Source organism: Octopus sinensis, linkage group LG2 (assembly GCF_006345805.1).
Source record: "Octopus sinensis linkage group LG2, ASM634580v1, whole genome shotgun sequence".
NCBI lineage: Eukaryota > Metazoa > Mollusca > Cephalopoda > Octopoda > Octopodidae > Octopus > Octopus sinensis.
Window position 1 is genome coordinate 106,881,148 of NC_042998.1, and position 15,000 is coordinate 106,896,147.

Consider the following 15,000-nt stretch of genomic DNA (forward strand, 5'->3'; position numbering starts at 1 on the left):
TCGCTCGACCAGCAAAAAATTAGCAGCGAAATCTCCCTCATGTCACTTCCTATCATACAAATTAAGGACAAGATAATGCGGACTCATACGCCGGTTTTGGTCACAACGGGAAGGCCTTAAATTTTAAGCCTGGTCAGTCAGCATTGACCTAGGGGTTAAACCACAGCAATAAAAGCACCCCAACCCTCCGATCATTGATTTATTTATTAATGGAATTTGTCAGAAATGAAAAAGCATCGATTAGATAATAGTTTAATAAGTCGTTTCATTTAATTCGTTGCTTAAGGAGTGCTAGAGGATTTTATGTAAAGAAAATAAATTTCTTTTGACTAGCTAATTTCTCTCTACATTTTCAAACATTAAGCGAATACAAGAAACACAATGACAATATTTTCTGGATAGTATTGAATCTCCGAACACACAGTATACAAACTAAATTCTGTTAAGTATCTTCGTTTATTTACTCATAACCACGACAAAGGAGCAAAATAGTTAAGCATCAAATACCCCAGTGTACGGAAGAGCTCAAGTTTAACCTCGAACATTTAGCGGAAGAATTTCATAAAAATTATTGATCTCTCTCTGTAAAGCACAAAAAAATTTTATCTCTTGAGTAGAACCTGACTATTATTCTGTTGCGTGTATGGTTTTCCATGAAAGTAAAATACATTATAACAGTAGTAGTTCAAAGTGCAAAGTGAGTATTTACAGGGGCAGGCGTTGTCTATACATGCAGGCGTGGCTTACAGGCGCAGGCATGGCTTACAGGCGCAGGCATGGCTTACAGGCGCAGGTGTGGCTTACAAGCGCAGGCGTGGCTGTGTGGTAAGAAGTTTGCTTTCTAACCACATGGGTCTAGGTTCAGTCGTACTGCATGGCACCTTGAGCAAGTGTCTTCTGCTATAGTTAACCAAAGCCTTGTGAGTAAATTTGATAGACGGAAACTGAAAGAAGCTCGTCGTATGCATGTGTATATGTGTGCGTGTGTGTGTGTGTGTGTGTGTGTGTGTGCGTCAGTGTGTGTGTGTATGTATGTGTGTGTGTATATGTGTGTGTGCGTGTGTACATACATACATACATACATACATACATACATACATACATACATACATGCATGCAAGTATGCGCGCACGCACGTACCTTCAACCGAAAACCGCTTTGTATATTTCCATGTAAGGTTACTGAATTTCCTTACTGAGAATTAAACAATTATCAGTTCTTTTAATATATAGTTTTCCGCCTTTCAATCATATTTATCTCCCTTATTTGTTTTTATTTTATTTTCTTTCAATTTTGTTTTCATTTTATTTTTAAATAGTTTATATGCACTTTTAAAAAATATTTTCTTTCAATTAAACATTTAAAATTAAAAGCTTGTATCTTTTCTACAGTAGAAAATTTTCTTATAATATCAATTTAAACAACTCTATTATTTACTAAATATTATAAAAGTGAAAGCTGTAGTCGCGATAATGATCAAAGGGAGGTAACATGATAAACAAGTACGATAACTCTGGATTTTTAGCTTTTCTTTTCAAAACTAGGAGTGTTGCTTCTTTAATTCTTGAAATTCATTTAACCGAATATAAACGTTTATTGAACCTTTCTCTGTATTTGTTAATATTTAAATCATAGAATTCTACTGAAACTTTTAATCGGATTTATCACATGTTGATGCTTTGACTATATTGCATTAAAGAGTATTCACTGCCGTAGAGTAGATGAGTAGAAAAATCGGTTAAGCGGGATGATAAGTGGGAAAAGTGGTAGAGTGATGAACAAATGTGTGTACCTTCATGTTCTCAGTTCAAGTCCGGTTGAGAATCTTTGCCTTTTTTTTTTCCAACGTCGCGAAGTGGATAAAATACCATTCGCATAAAAAAATCTGTCAACTACACTCTCTCCCGAAATGTGCTTCTTGTTATAGAAATTATTATTATTATATTATATTATTATTATTATTATTATTATTATTATTATAACAGAAACGTTAGCATGCCGGGCGAACTGCTTAGCGGTATTTCGTCTGTCTTAAAATTCTGAGTTAAAATTCCACTGAGGTCGACTTTGCCTTTCATCCTTTCGGGGTCGATAAAATAAGTAGCAGTCGAGCAGCTCCCTCCCCACAAGTTTCAGACCTTGTGCCGATGGTAGAAAGGATTATTATTATTATTATTATTATTATTATTATTATTATTATTATTATTATTATAAGAGAATCGTTAGCACACATTTCGTCCGTCGCTACGTTCTGAGTTTAAATTCCGCCGAGGTCAACTTTGCCTTTCATCTTCGAGATCGATAAATTAAGTACCACTTAAGTACTGGGATCGATGTAATCGACAACCCACCTCGCCGAAAATTTCAGGCCTTGTGCCTACAGTAGAAAGAATTATTATTTGGTCATTCAAGACGGTGAGCTAGCAGAATCATTAGCATGCCGGGCAAAATAATTAGCGGCATTTCGCGTCCTTCAGTCTGAGCTCAAATTCCGCCGCGAAATTTACATCAGAAGAAGGAATAATGCAAGTTACAAATCTAAAATCTAAATAAAGATGTACGTTCGTGTCCTTAAAACAGTGTCTTTTATACGTGTGTGTGTGTGTGTGTGTGTGTGTGTGTTGTGTGTGTGTGCGTGTGTGTGTGTGTGTGTGTGCGTGCGTGCGTGCGTGTGTGTGTGTGTGTGTGTGTGTGTGTGTGTGTGTGTGTACACATACACAAGATGTTCAATCCAAAATTAGAAGTATCCTAAGATAACAAAAAAAACATCAACCAGTTATGGCTGGGAGATAACGGTTTACTCAAGTACTCGCCCTCAGCTTCCACCTTGTCCCCATGATGCCCTCAGAGTCTGGCGCATGCCTTCCTCAATGTGTCTTTGGAAAGATATTCGAACACTTCCATCAGCTCGTTCTTGGTGTTACACACAGAGCGGTATGTGTCTTTCTCAACTGCTCCCCAAACAGAGTAATACTTGGGATTACAATCGAGGGAATTAGGAGACTAGAAATTAGATCAAAAGGGTGTAGTTCCACCCAGAGACATCCAACGACCAGCGGCACCTCAGCAGATGCCTCTCTCCTTCTCAACTCCTCTGATTTACAAGCTCATATTCAGAGTAGATACATTCATGCGAGCCATCCTTGCCTCGCTCACCCACCTTTTAACAAAAATACTGGGGGGGGGGACTTCCCTCTCCACCCTCACTTTCTTTTTAAAATGGAACTTGAAGTCAATGAGGGTTTGGCCGAAGAAGAAAGTGTCTGTCTTCAGCCCTTTCAACCTCGTCCACTACAGTACAGCTTTCGCCATAGCCACCAGACAAAGGAAAACTTCTTTCTCTTCCCAGTCAAAAGAAGTAAACGGGGCGATCTTCACGATGGATTCGGCTGATAACTGGATCCGTCCTACACGCGTCAACAGCTGTTCGACAGAGCTCCACAAGTCAGCAATGCCCAGACATGCACACGTGCATGCAGGACAGTTTCGTTGCCGTGAGCACATCTCAGGTTCGCCTGATAGCATTTCTGTGCCCATAGAGTTTGTCGCGAACCAGTAGAGCTCTTCGGTAGCATTGCTAGGCCAGAGATTTCTGGAAATTATCCACAGTCCCCGGCCCAAAATTCCTCCGGAAAAGACCAGCTAATTGTTCCCTCCAGACGCCCAGAGTTTCCCCGAGGTCATCGTCGATCTTGCCAGCCACTAATCCCCTATAGAACTCCAATGTGGAACTTCCACTGACCGCACTGCTCAACTGGCAGAAGGATGTGAGCGCCTACCGACACTCTAGCGACCAAGCGCCGTTTTTTAGTGTAGGCTTGATCCAGGACTGTAGCTCCGTCAATGAGACGAGCTGCGGAAAATCTTGTCTGACAAACAGCACCACAACTGCTCACCGTTAAGGAAATGCTAGAGATGTCGCAGCCTCAGAGCATGTCTGAGGCATCACTGGGCATAACCTCAGCATTCCCAGTCCTCTACTCAGCGGCTACTGACAGCAGATGAACCTTCTGACGAGCGGAACGTCAATTCCACCGAAGATAGAAGAGTAAGCGCTTCAGCTTGATCGGCTTCGAAGCAGGGCAAGGGACTGCGGTCAGGCAGTTGTAGAAGGCAGAAGTGATGTACGCATTCTCCACATCCTCCCGACCCTTCAAGTACAGCTTCCTCTCTGCCAATTTTTGGGTAAGACTGGCCACCCTGCTGGTCAGTTTCCTTGGTTCATGTCCACCTGGAGGTCCGGACTAAACCAGACCGAGTAATTTAACCGGTCCATCCGTCGAGCACCCTATGACGTTGTCGGACGACATGGAACTCCTCCAGATACCAAGCTACAGGCCCACCGACTTCTGATTAATCTTTCCTCCTATCACATTTCGTACTCCCTTAAGATAGTGTCGACCACTTCGATTCCGAGAAGTCCGACACTATTACGGTGACGTCGTCCACATTAGCTGACACGAACCTTTCGCATCCTCGTTCACGCGAGATGCCCCTCGAAATATCCATCCTCCTTAGTAATGGCTCGAGAACCAGCACGTACAGAAGGGACGAGAGTGGGTATCCTTGATGAACCAAACGTGTGATGCTAAATGATTCCAATAGGTGGCCATTTACTTTAACCACCTAACAGACGTCGCTGTAAATTGCAGCGATCCAGCCTCTGAAAATGGAACCGAAACCTGCTGCTGCAAGGCAGCCTCCAAGTATTGGTGGTGGACCATATCAAAAGCTTTTGATTGATACAAATTGATCAGTGCAACACTCTTGCCAGGTTCTTTCCCTAACTTCTCTATGATGTAACGCGCGAGGTGGAGGTTGTCATGGGTAGATCTGTTCCAGATAGCGCATTTCTGCGCGTCAACAACCAGCTTATCGACAAGCCCCAACCTCCTGGCTAACTCCTTGGCAAAATCTTATAATCTACGTTTACTAGAGTTATGGACCTAAAATTGTCTATTTAGTCCCCCTTGTTCGGGTCCTTTCCCATCAGTACCACCACGCCACGGCTCACAGCAACGAGTAGTCTTCTGTTCTGCTGCCAGTTGCAGTAGACAACTGCCAAGAGATCACCGAACAAGTCTGGCATATGAAGGTAAAGCTTGAAGGGCAGACCATTCAGTTCCAGAGACTTCTCCGTTGAGCTACTCATCATTGCGTTCCGTATGTCTTTGGCTGTTATTGACATTTCGCAGGATTCTGCATCCCTGGTCGAAAGGCGCGGTATACTGCTGAGATAGGAGGGGAATTCTACCACCCCACTTCCCCGACCACGTGCTCCGTACATTTCGGCAAAGTGCCGCTGAGAATCCGCACTCATTCGCTTGCATTCGAGTAGCATACGCCAGACTCGAAAATACTGGTGTTGGGATATGCGATCTGAGAGTTTTATGTGTGAATTGGGTTGTGCTTGCGATGATGGTGTCTGTGATAGCGATGGTAGCGACGGTAGTGATGATAGTGATGGGAATGATGCTGTTGTTGATTGTACTGGTGTGGCTACTATTGGGTGTAGTATTTGTGTACTTGCTCTTAAAAGTGCCTCTCGCCTCTGATCATACTTGACAGTTTTTGCGTTGATGTCGACGTGTTTCATTTATTTTTCTTTTGTTAGACCGGCCGATTTTTTACCATTTAGGCTCTTTGTCGTACACCTCACTACAGGACATGTTTGACATGTGTCAAACATGGGTCATGTCTTGCGGGCACGTCTTGCGGAAGGGGCATGTCTTGCGGAAGGGGCATGTCTTGCGGAAGGGGCATGTCTTGCGGAAGGGGCATGTCTTGCGGAAGGGGCATGTCTTGCGGAGATTTCTGCTATTGTTCTGTTGATAATAAAGTTCTTGTTTGGGTGGAAGTGGGGAGGGATTCTGATGCTGTTGCTTTTGCTGCTGTCTGGTATGTGGAAGCCCTAAATGTTGGTGAGTTCTCTGTTCTATTTGCTGCTGTTGATTTCTCTGTTGTTCTTGTTCTTATTCTTGTTACTGTCGGTGCTGCTGTAATGATGTTTCTGCTACCGTTACTGTTGTTTTTGCAACTGTAATGGTCACTGACCTCTGCCAGTGCTGCTGCTGCTGCTGTTGTTGTTATTGGTGGTGTTGGTGGTGTCTACAAAAGTTGAGGGTTCCCTTCTCTCTTTTGTTGTGGGCAGAAAGCCTTTAGATGATCTGTGTCTCCACTCAAGTGACACCTCGGCTTTCTACCTTCAACGAACACGTGGAGGTTGGTGCCGTCTGGTAAATTTATGATGTCCGGAATTGCTTCTAAATTTTCATTATCCATTTGCACCCACAACTCTAAGCTTGCCCCATCCAGTTTCGTTTTTGCAGTTTTCATACCTGTAGGATGTTTCTTTTATCCTCTATGTTCAGGAAAGCAGCTGCCACCAACCAGTAGATGTCTATTTCTGGTGGTACGTCTCCAAATTTTATTTTTGCCATTCTACAACCCAAATATATGGGTAGCAGAAAGAGGTCTTCATTTTTTAAGTTCAAAGTGGAGTGCTTCTTTGCCTCCTATCTCTACAGTGCCATCTCTTTTCCCTCTTGCAACGTAGATGTTAGTGTCCCACACTTGGCGTAGACATATTTTGATTTGTTGTTGTGTTTCACTTTCTAATTTACGACTTCAATTCCTTTTGTTTTATAAGTTATTGTGCGTTTCAGTGATCCTGTACAATGGCTTCAGGAGAGTTAAGTGTGTATTGAATGCGTGCGTACGTGTGCGTGTATGGGTATGTCTCTGTGTGTATCTATATATGTATAGTTATCTTCCCAAACTATTGAATACTGGAGTATTTGGAAAATTCCCAGTGTATCTGTTACGTTAGGTTATGTTATTTAGCACCAGGTCAGTTGTGATCTTGCAGACCTTTGATAACGAGTATTGTGTGAGTGTCAGACCTTTGATCACGCGACATGTGTGTGAGTGTCTGAGTGAATCCTTTTTTAATAGTTGAAAGATCTGATTTAGACTTGTATTAGTCAAGTAGGTATAGGGGTAGAAGTGAACTAAAAATGTGCTTCCCTACCCGCATGCCTGGGTCAGTGTGTGCCTATTGAAAGATTTCGTTGTAAGTCAGTTTGTGTTTCTCTTTTGTCTCTCGTTTTTCCTCCCGACACACGTACAGGGGCGCACACACATACGCAGGTGCACACATACATACGTGTGCATGTCTGTATGTATATATTGTGTGTGTGCGCTCGTATGCATGTCGTTTTCGCGTGTGCATATATGTATTTCTGTATAATATAGTCTTTATATCAATGAGCGTGCTCAATATCTGGAGCAGAAATCGGGGCTGGCGGGCACAATGGAAAGCAATAGAAACCAAGATTTTGTGAGGCGTTCATTCTGCAAAGCTCTGACTAAAGCTAGAGTTACTAGTGCAGGAATGAGGAGGGCTCTAAATTCCATCACTAAAGCTGGACAAAACTCGATGCTGTCAGCATTTAATGAAATTTAAAATGGTTTTAAATGAAAGTGAAGAGTGTTGGTAGAGGGACTGGCATTCTTCTGAGTGTAAAGTATCCCTTTCGAAGTAACCAGAGCAAACACGGTGATACTAGGATATAATAAAGAATGTCATGGTGAATCTGGTATAGCCTCTGACCGTGATTTAGTATTCAGGGAACAAGAACAATATAACTTCTAAAAAGAAGTACTTGGCACAAATGAGACCCTTTTTAAAAATCCGCAATATAGAAAAATGATGAAAGACAAAGAAGCAATCTGATGCTTTACCATAAACAGAACAGAAATCTCATCGAAATCTCACGAAAAAAATTAGAGTGCTACAAGTGACTAGCATGTGTGTACGAGTATTCGTTGCACTGGATACCTGTGGTGTAAATCTGGGGGAATTTTCTTCATGCCCACCAACACTCTTCTGAGGGTGGTCTCAACAACTGAATCATGCCATATTTGTTGGAAACTAGTTCAAACAACAATCTGACTGGAAATGAGAAACTAATGATACTAGATACTTATTATTAGTCGTAACTATTGATGGAGAAAAGACGGCGAGCTGGTAGTATCGTGAGTTCGCCAGACAAATTGCTTGACGACATTTCTTCCGGCTTCCGCCAAGGTAGACTTTGCCTTTCATCTTTTCGGAGTCGATAAAATAAGTATCAGTTGAGCACTGGAATCGGTGTGATCGACTACTCCACCCCTTGCAAATTCTTGGCCTTGTTCCAATGAGGAAAACGAAATCATCAGGATGTTGATACTTATATTTTGGTTCACCTTTTTCATACGCTCCAAAATTCTTCTCTTCAGATTATTTAAGATAGAGACACGGATGTTGTAATAAGATTTTCATATTCCACCAAGTAATCACTGCAAATTCGGAAGTAGAAATCCGGATCTCATTTCCAACAGGAGAAGAAACTAATACGATCTTCCTCAACAGCATTACTTCAAGTTTAAGAGAATTAACAAATTAAACAATAACTCTCTTTTATAATTTTTCTGATTTATTCAACACATCAGATTTCAGGTTTAAGAATAAGTGACACAGTTTTAAAACGAAAAACGATGTTCCGCATCTCACGGAAAAATGTCCAGTTGTTACTAGCACTTCATATCATATTATATACTACCACGACTGAAAGAGGTTGTAATCCATTTTGTCTCCAATGGATCTTGCATTGATAGTGCCAGTGTGACCACATTTCAATAAAATCTTTCTGCAGAGAATACTTTCATGGAGCGATGCCAGAGGCCAGCATCTCAAAAGAAGCGTCTTTCAAGTAATCGATTAGATTACAGCATGTGAGGGCGAAGATGCATGTGCAAAGTTCCAGTGACTACAGATTATGAGAAAGGCAAAAAACTAGTTCGAATTTGGATTACATTATCCCTTGCGAAAGATATCCTCAGACTTGATGTAAAATACTTTTGAAAAAAAAAAGGTCACTGTAGAAAAGTAAGAAGGTAAAATTTAGATATATTCATTTTTGCAACTGCTAGCGAGTTACTTTCAAATGTTTACGACGTTAATATTTGTATATCCATCACAGTTTTTTAAAGCACTTGCCACAATTTTTAAAACTCTTTAATCTAAGTCTTCTTTAAATTTTTGCAGTTTAGAATATTTGATCACTTGAGGTTGTAGCCTTTATAATTCATATAAACAATATATAAAATGTATTTGCTATTACATTTAAAGGTTTTATGTTCCTATGCAATTCTGTATCATCAAAATATTTTGATATTAAAAGAGACCGATATTATAAGTACAGTACAAAGATAAAATAATAGTAAATCCGGTTGAAAATCGGATAGGACACCAAACATATTGCTCACTTTACTCGAGAATATAGATTTATGTACCCGCTTAGCACTGCAGGTCTCCTATTGAACTGATCATTGTCCAAACGGGCTGAAGTTGTTGTTTAGATTCTCACTTTTGATGTGGTGCCGAAAAAATAAAAGTTTGTTCAATTTCAAATGACTGGCTACTGAATTATCCACCCCCGTTATCTATTGTATGTCTAGCTATGGTTATCTATATAACATAATTTGATGAGAAATGAAACTATGCGGATGTAACTTACCGTATGTGTGTATGCAAATACAGATAGATAGATAGATACATACATACATACATATATACATACATACATATATACATACATACATATATACATACATACATATATACATACATACATATATACATACATACATACATATATATATATATTATATATATATATATATTATATATATATATATATCAAATGTGAGGATAAAATTCCTTTAAAAAAAAATATTTTCTCGAAAAATGAGGGCAAAGGAAAAAAGTTCTAATGCCAAATATGCCGAAAAATTTGACATATTGTCCATTAACCATATAATTTTTTCACAATACGCACGCTACTCGAAAAAAGGTCGACAGAAATTTCTAAAAATTCCATTATTACCATATCGGACCGATTTCAGAGTTAGCTACTAAGAGCCCTCTCTTCATCAGTGATACATGTGGCAAAAGAAATAAATGAGATACTTACTCATACCCATGGAAGAAGCAAATACTAAGTCACGGGCACAACTAAGTACCCCAAATACATCCAAAATAGAAATACTCCAGTCCATTCGAGGCACGTGCGATTTGAACTGAAGCTCTCACAGAGTGAGTTAGTTAGTTCGGAAGTGAACGCTTAAATTTATATCAAATGTGAGGATAAAATTCCTTTCGAAAACAAATATTTTCTCGAAAAAAATTTTATCAATGGCCAGCATATTAAGAAATACCTTTAACGGTTAAATTTATAAACAATTCATAAATGAGGGCAAAGGAAAAAAATTCTAATGCCAAATATGCCGGAAAGTTGGACATATTGTCCATTAACCATATAATTTTTTCACAATACGCACGCTAATTGTGAAAAAATTATATGGTTAATGGACAATATGTCCAATTTTTCGGCATATTTGGCATTAGAATTCTTTTCCTTTGCCCTCATTTATGAATTATATATATATATATATATATATATATATATATATATATATATATATATATATTGTTACGAACCTGCCTTCTCCTTCCCCCTTCATCGTCATCCCTCCCTCGTAAGACCACCCCACCCCACCTTCCCTATCCTTCTCCATCCCACCCCACTCCATCCCTTACATCCACTCCCACATATCCCACCTCTACCCCCACCATCAGCCTAACCCACACCCCACTCTTGCCTTCCCCACTCTCGCCTCCCCCACCTCCCAACACCATCACACCACACCACACACCACTACACCATACACCACCATCACATCAGATCACATCACAACATGCTACCACGCACACACCAGCACTGACCACTTCCCAAACCCACATTTTCACACCTACACATACACACACGCACACGTCAAGGTCACCAGCCATCTATACACACGCACGCGGACCTTCGTTTTGGAATCACCACTAGTTTATTATCTCCCCTTCTCCCTAGCTCTCTTGTGTTATATATAGTATTGGTATATCCCATTTATGTTCATTAGAAAATAAATAAATAATTTTGACGTGTACGAATATTTATTTCCCCCCACTGTATATATATATATATATATGTGTGTGTGTGTGTGTGTTGTGTGTGTGTATAATATATTATATATTGGTCGAGTTAGTTTCTTGTTGCTCTGAGTTTCGCGTGTGGTAATCTTCATGCAAGTTACAACCAAAACATGATGGAATTTGCATATCTACATTTATAATTTTCCTGACATTGGATATGGTGATAGAGAGAAAATATGATAAAGGATAAAAAAGAAGAAAAAAGAGAAAAGAAGAAAGGTAAATAAAAAAAGACACCGAAGAAAAGGAAATAAGAAAAGAAAAAGGAAGAGGGAGTAAGAAGAGAGTCTGTATAAACTATGTGTGAACACGTCTGTCTTTGCGTGTGCATGTGTGTATGTGTTTGTGTGTGTGCGTGCGTGTGTGTGTGTGTGCAATATTGTATTGTATTTGTACATTTGTTAGAGTGCATCCGTGTGTGTGCATATATATATTAATGTATGTGTGTAACAGTTTTTTGTGTTTAAAAAGTAAAACATTATGATTTCTGTGCAATGTAATGTTGATGAAGACAAGCTGATTGAAACAGTTTAAATTAAGTAAACGAAGAGGATGAAACAACAGTTAATAATTAACGGAAATGTTTATTTCACACACCATTTCATGTAAATTGCATTCAATTATCTCAAGTGCTTAAGATAACTTTTTTAATGGACACAAACTGACAGGTAGAGCTGATTAGAAGGATAGACATTAAAATTAGGGGAGCCTTGGCAACATTACAATATGAAATAGTGTGTGTAACAGAACACAAAGAAATTAATATTTATTTACTTAGTGTAAACGTCATAGAAAAATATGTTTGTCTTTTCTTTAACACAAGCATTCAATAATTGGTACTAAGTTATATCAACTTCAGAAAAGGTCCTCTTAGACACTTTTCATAATAGGATTTGTCTAAGCATTGTAAATCGAAGAAACACATCAATGATTCCAAAGTATATAGTATTAAATTACGGTACTTGATAACTATTGAAGACTAGAATAGCGATTTTCGAACCAAGGATCGCTACTCGAATTGGGTTTAGGTATAATTTTAAGAGACAATAAAACGTAAAGTTAATAGTCACAAAAGGCTTACAGCACAATATTTACTGTAAACAATACTGAAGACTACTTTCCCCAAAGAAATACTAAATGTTAAATGCATCCCTTTGGAATATATTTGAAATGAAAGGGTTACTGAAAATTATTGATTTGCCAAAAATGGATTGTAATTGTAAAAGTTTATAGATCACTTCTAGTGGATTATCCCAGTGAACATTGAGTGATTTGGTCACATACACATACGACGTAAGACGAACCAGAGATCCTTGTCAGAAAGACTACAGTGCCACCGATTTGGCCCAACAGCAACTGTATGCCGTCATGTTTCCCAAAGTGGGTTCTGTGAACTTTCACAACACCGTGAAAAACTACTGCGAGATAAGGTATCTTGTAATAAAATTTAATAAGAGTATTCTCCATTTTGAAAATACTAAACTTGTTCCAGCCATTGGACTGCAGCCATTCTAAGCTCCGACTTGAAGGATTTGAGTCGAAAAATTGATCCCAGTACTTATTTTTGAAGTCTGGTACTTATTCTGTCGGTTTCATTTGACGAACCGTTATGTTAAGGCAATGTAAACAAACCATCGCCAGTTATCAAGCGAGGTAATGGGGCAAAGACAGACATAAAGACACACATATGCCTCACAGTGGGACTGAACCTGAAACCATGTAGTTGCAAAGCTAGCTTCTTGGCCACAAAGCTATGCCTGTGCCTATGAATACATTCTCATTCTCTAAAACAATTTTTATTTTATTTAAATACGTGGTTTGCTTTTGGTGGTGATTTACCATTAAACGGAAGAGGATCTTTTTAGATTAACTAAGTTAAGTTGAGGAGCATGCATATTTGATTTTTAATTTTTAACTTTTATGTAACATGAAATAAAGTTTCTAAAGTTTTTAGTCGTTCGTAGCCGTGACTTTCGAATCGTCAGCAAGGTTTAAATCGAGACATAAATGAAGCTAAATTCGGCATTCTACAAAGTTTCTTAAAAAGGAGGAAATATATTTTATTTTATTTTCCTCCGAAATCATTAACTGTCTAGCCGCAGAGAAAAGAGAAAAGAGAGGAATTTCTTACATTCAGGTAAAATACTTCCAGGGCAAATCTGCTTTGTAAAAAAGTCTTTTGTGTTGTCACTCTTAATATTTTTTATTACGAACAAGTTTCGTAAGCCCATTTTAGTATATTCATCTCGAGTGCTAATAAGGTTTTATGGCTGCTATTTCATACTGATCTATTAGTCGGGATGAATTATTATATACATTCTTTATGCTCATCTCGCCGCGGGCCTTGCGCGTTTGTCCGTAAAATATATGTGTGGGTTTTACGATTTTTTAGAAAATCGATAAAAGTTCCATGACAATAAGTTTGGAAACCAGTGGCATAGAGTTACATGGCATCGTGTACGATAAAGTATTGCAAATATAATTTATGCCAAATGCAACACATCTCAAGTTTTTTTCTCTTTTGGCCACACTGCACCCTTGCAGCATACATCGACAGGGTTCTCTCTCTCTCTCTCTCTCTCTCTCTCTCTCTCTCTCTCTCTCTCTCAGACACACACACACACACATACACACACATACATTATTTATTCTATGTGCTACAAAAGCTCTGATATGATTCCAGTACTCCCCATTCTGTACATACTAATGATCTATCACTTCCAATAACACAAATTCTTTAGTATCTTTTACCTTTCCTTAACTTCCCCACATATGTCATCTGCGCTTCACTATATTTCACACCAGATTTGTGCTGTTTCTATGAAACGAAGATTTTGAAAACACAGGATCATGACATCCTAGTCCCATCCAGTATCGTTCTCCCATCTGCCCTAAAATTACACTGATAATTTACCCTTCCTTTTCATTTCCTTTCACGCCTCTTTCAACTCTATTAAACTGACATTCCATCATCATCCACAGCATAATCGTATCGCTATGTAGTATTTCCTTTGTCATAATTCAAAAGCATTTTGTAATACCAGGGGAGATAATCCTTCCTCCTTACTTGGCTGTTCGGTGTACATCATGAACTTATATTGAACGTTTACAATTTTCTTGCACTACAGCTCGTTAAACTAGCCTCTTATAATTCCTGGATTTTCTTCCTTTCTGCCAGTCAAGTAGTCACATTATTAACTCTCTACCTTTTGATACTAACTTACTGATTAGCGAACGAACGAGCTGCTTGTTTACTTAATACTTAATCATAGTAAAATTTTATTTTATTTTATTAGTTTACTCGCTCCAACGGAGCCAGTGTATTGTTTTCCCTTTTTCATTTCATTTTTCTTTTACGTATTACCTTCTTGGTTTTTCATTTATTCCCCTCTTTCCTCTGCTCGACTTGGGGTTGTAGGTTACTGATATATATCTTGATGTATGCGTCTATTCTCTGCCAATCCAGTTTAATCGACTCCGTGGAATGCACGTGTAACAACAATCGTCCACGGCAATTTTACTACTTTTATCATTATCTCCATTACATCTTTTTACTTCTTACCTTGGAATTTTATTGGCAGATTTCATTGGCAGTAAGTTCTTTTATTTCTTCTCTCCAAATTAACGTTTTCACCTCAGGAATACATATTTAATCCTCTTTCTACTCCATCATTGCGGTGGTTATCATCATCATCATCGTTGTTATTATTATTACTAGTGTTTGCAAGGCGACGAACTGCAGCAATCGTTAGTATACCGGGCAAAATGCCCAGTGGCATTTCGGCTGTCTTCACGTTCGTGTTCAAATTCCGCCGAGTTTGATTTTTGCCATCCATCCTTTCAGGATCGATAAATTAAGGAGTGGTTGAACACATATAATCGACTTACCTATCCTTCGGAATCGCTGGCCTTGTGCC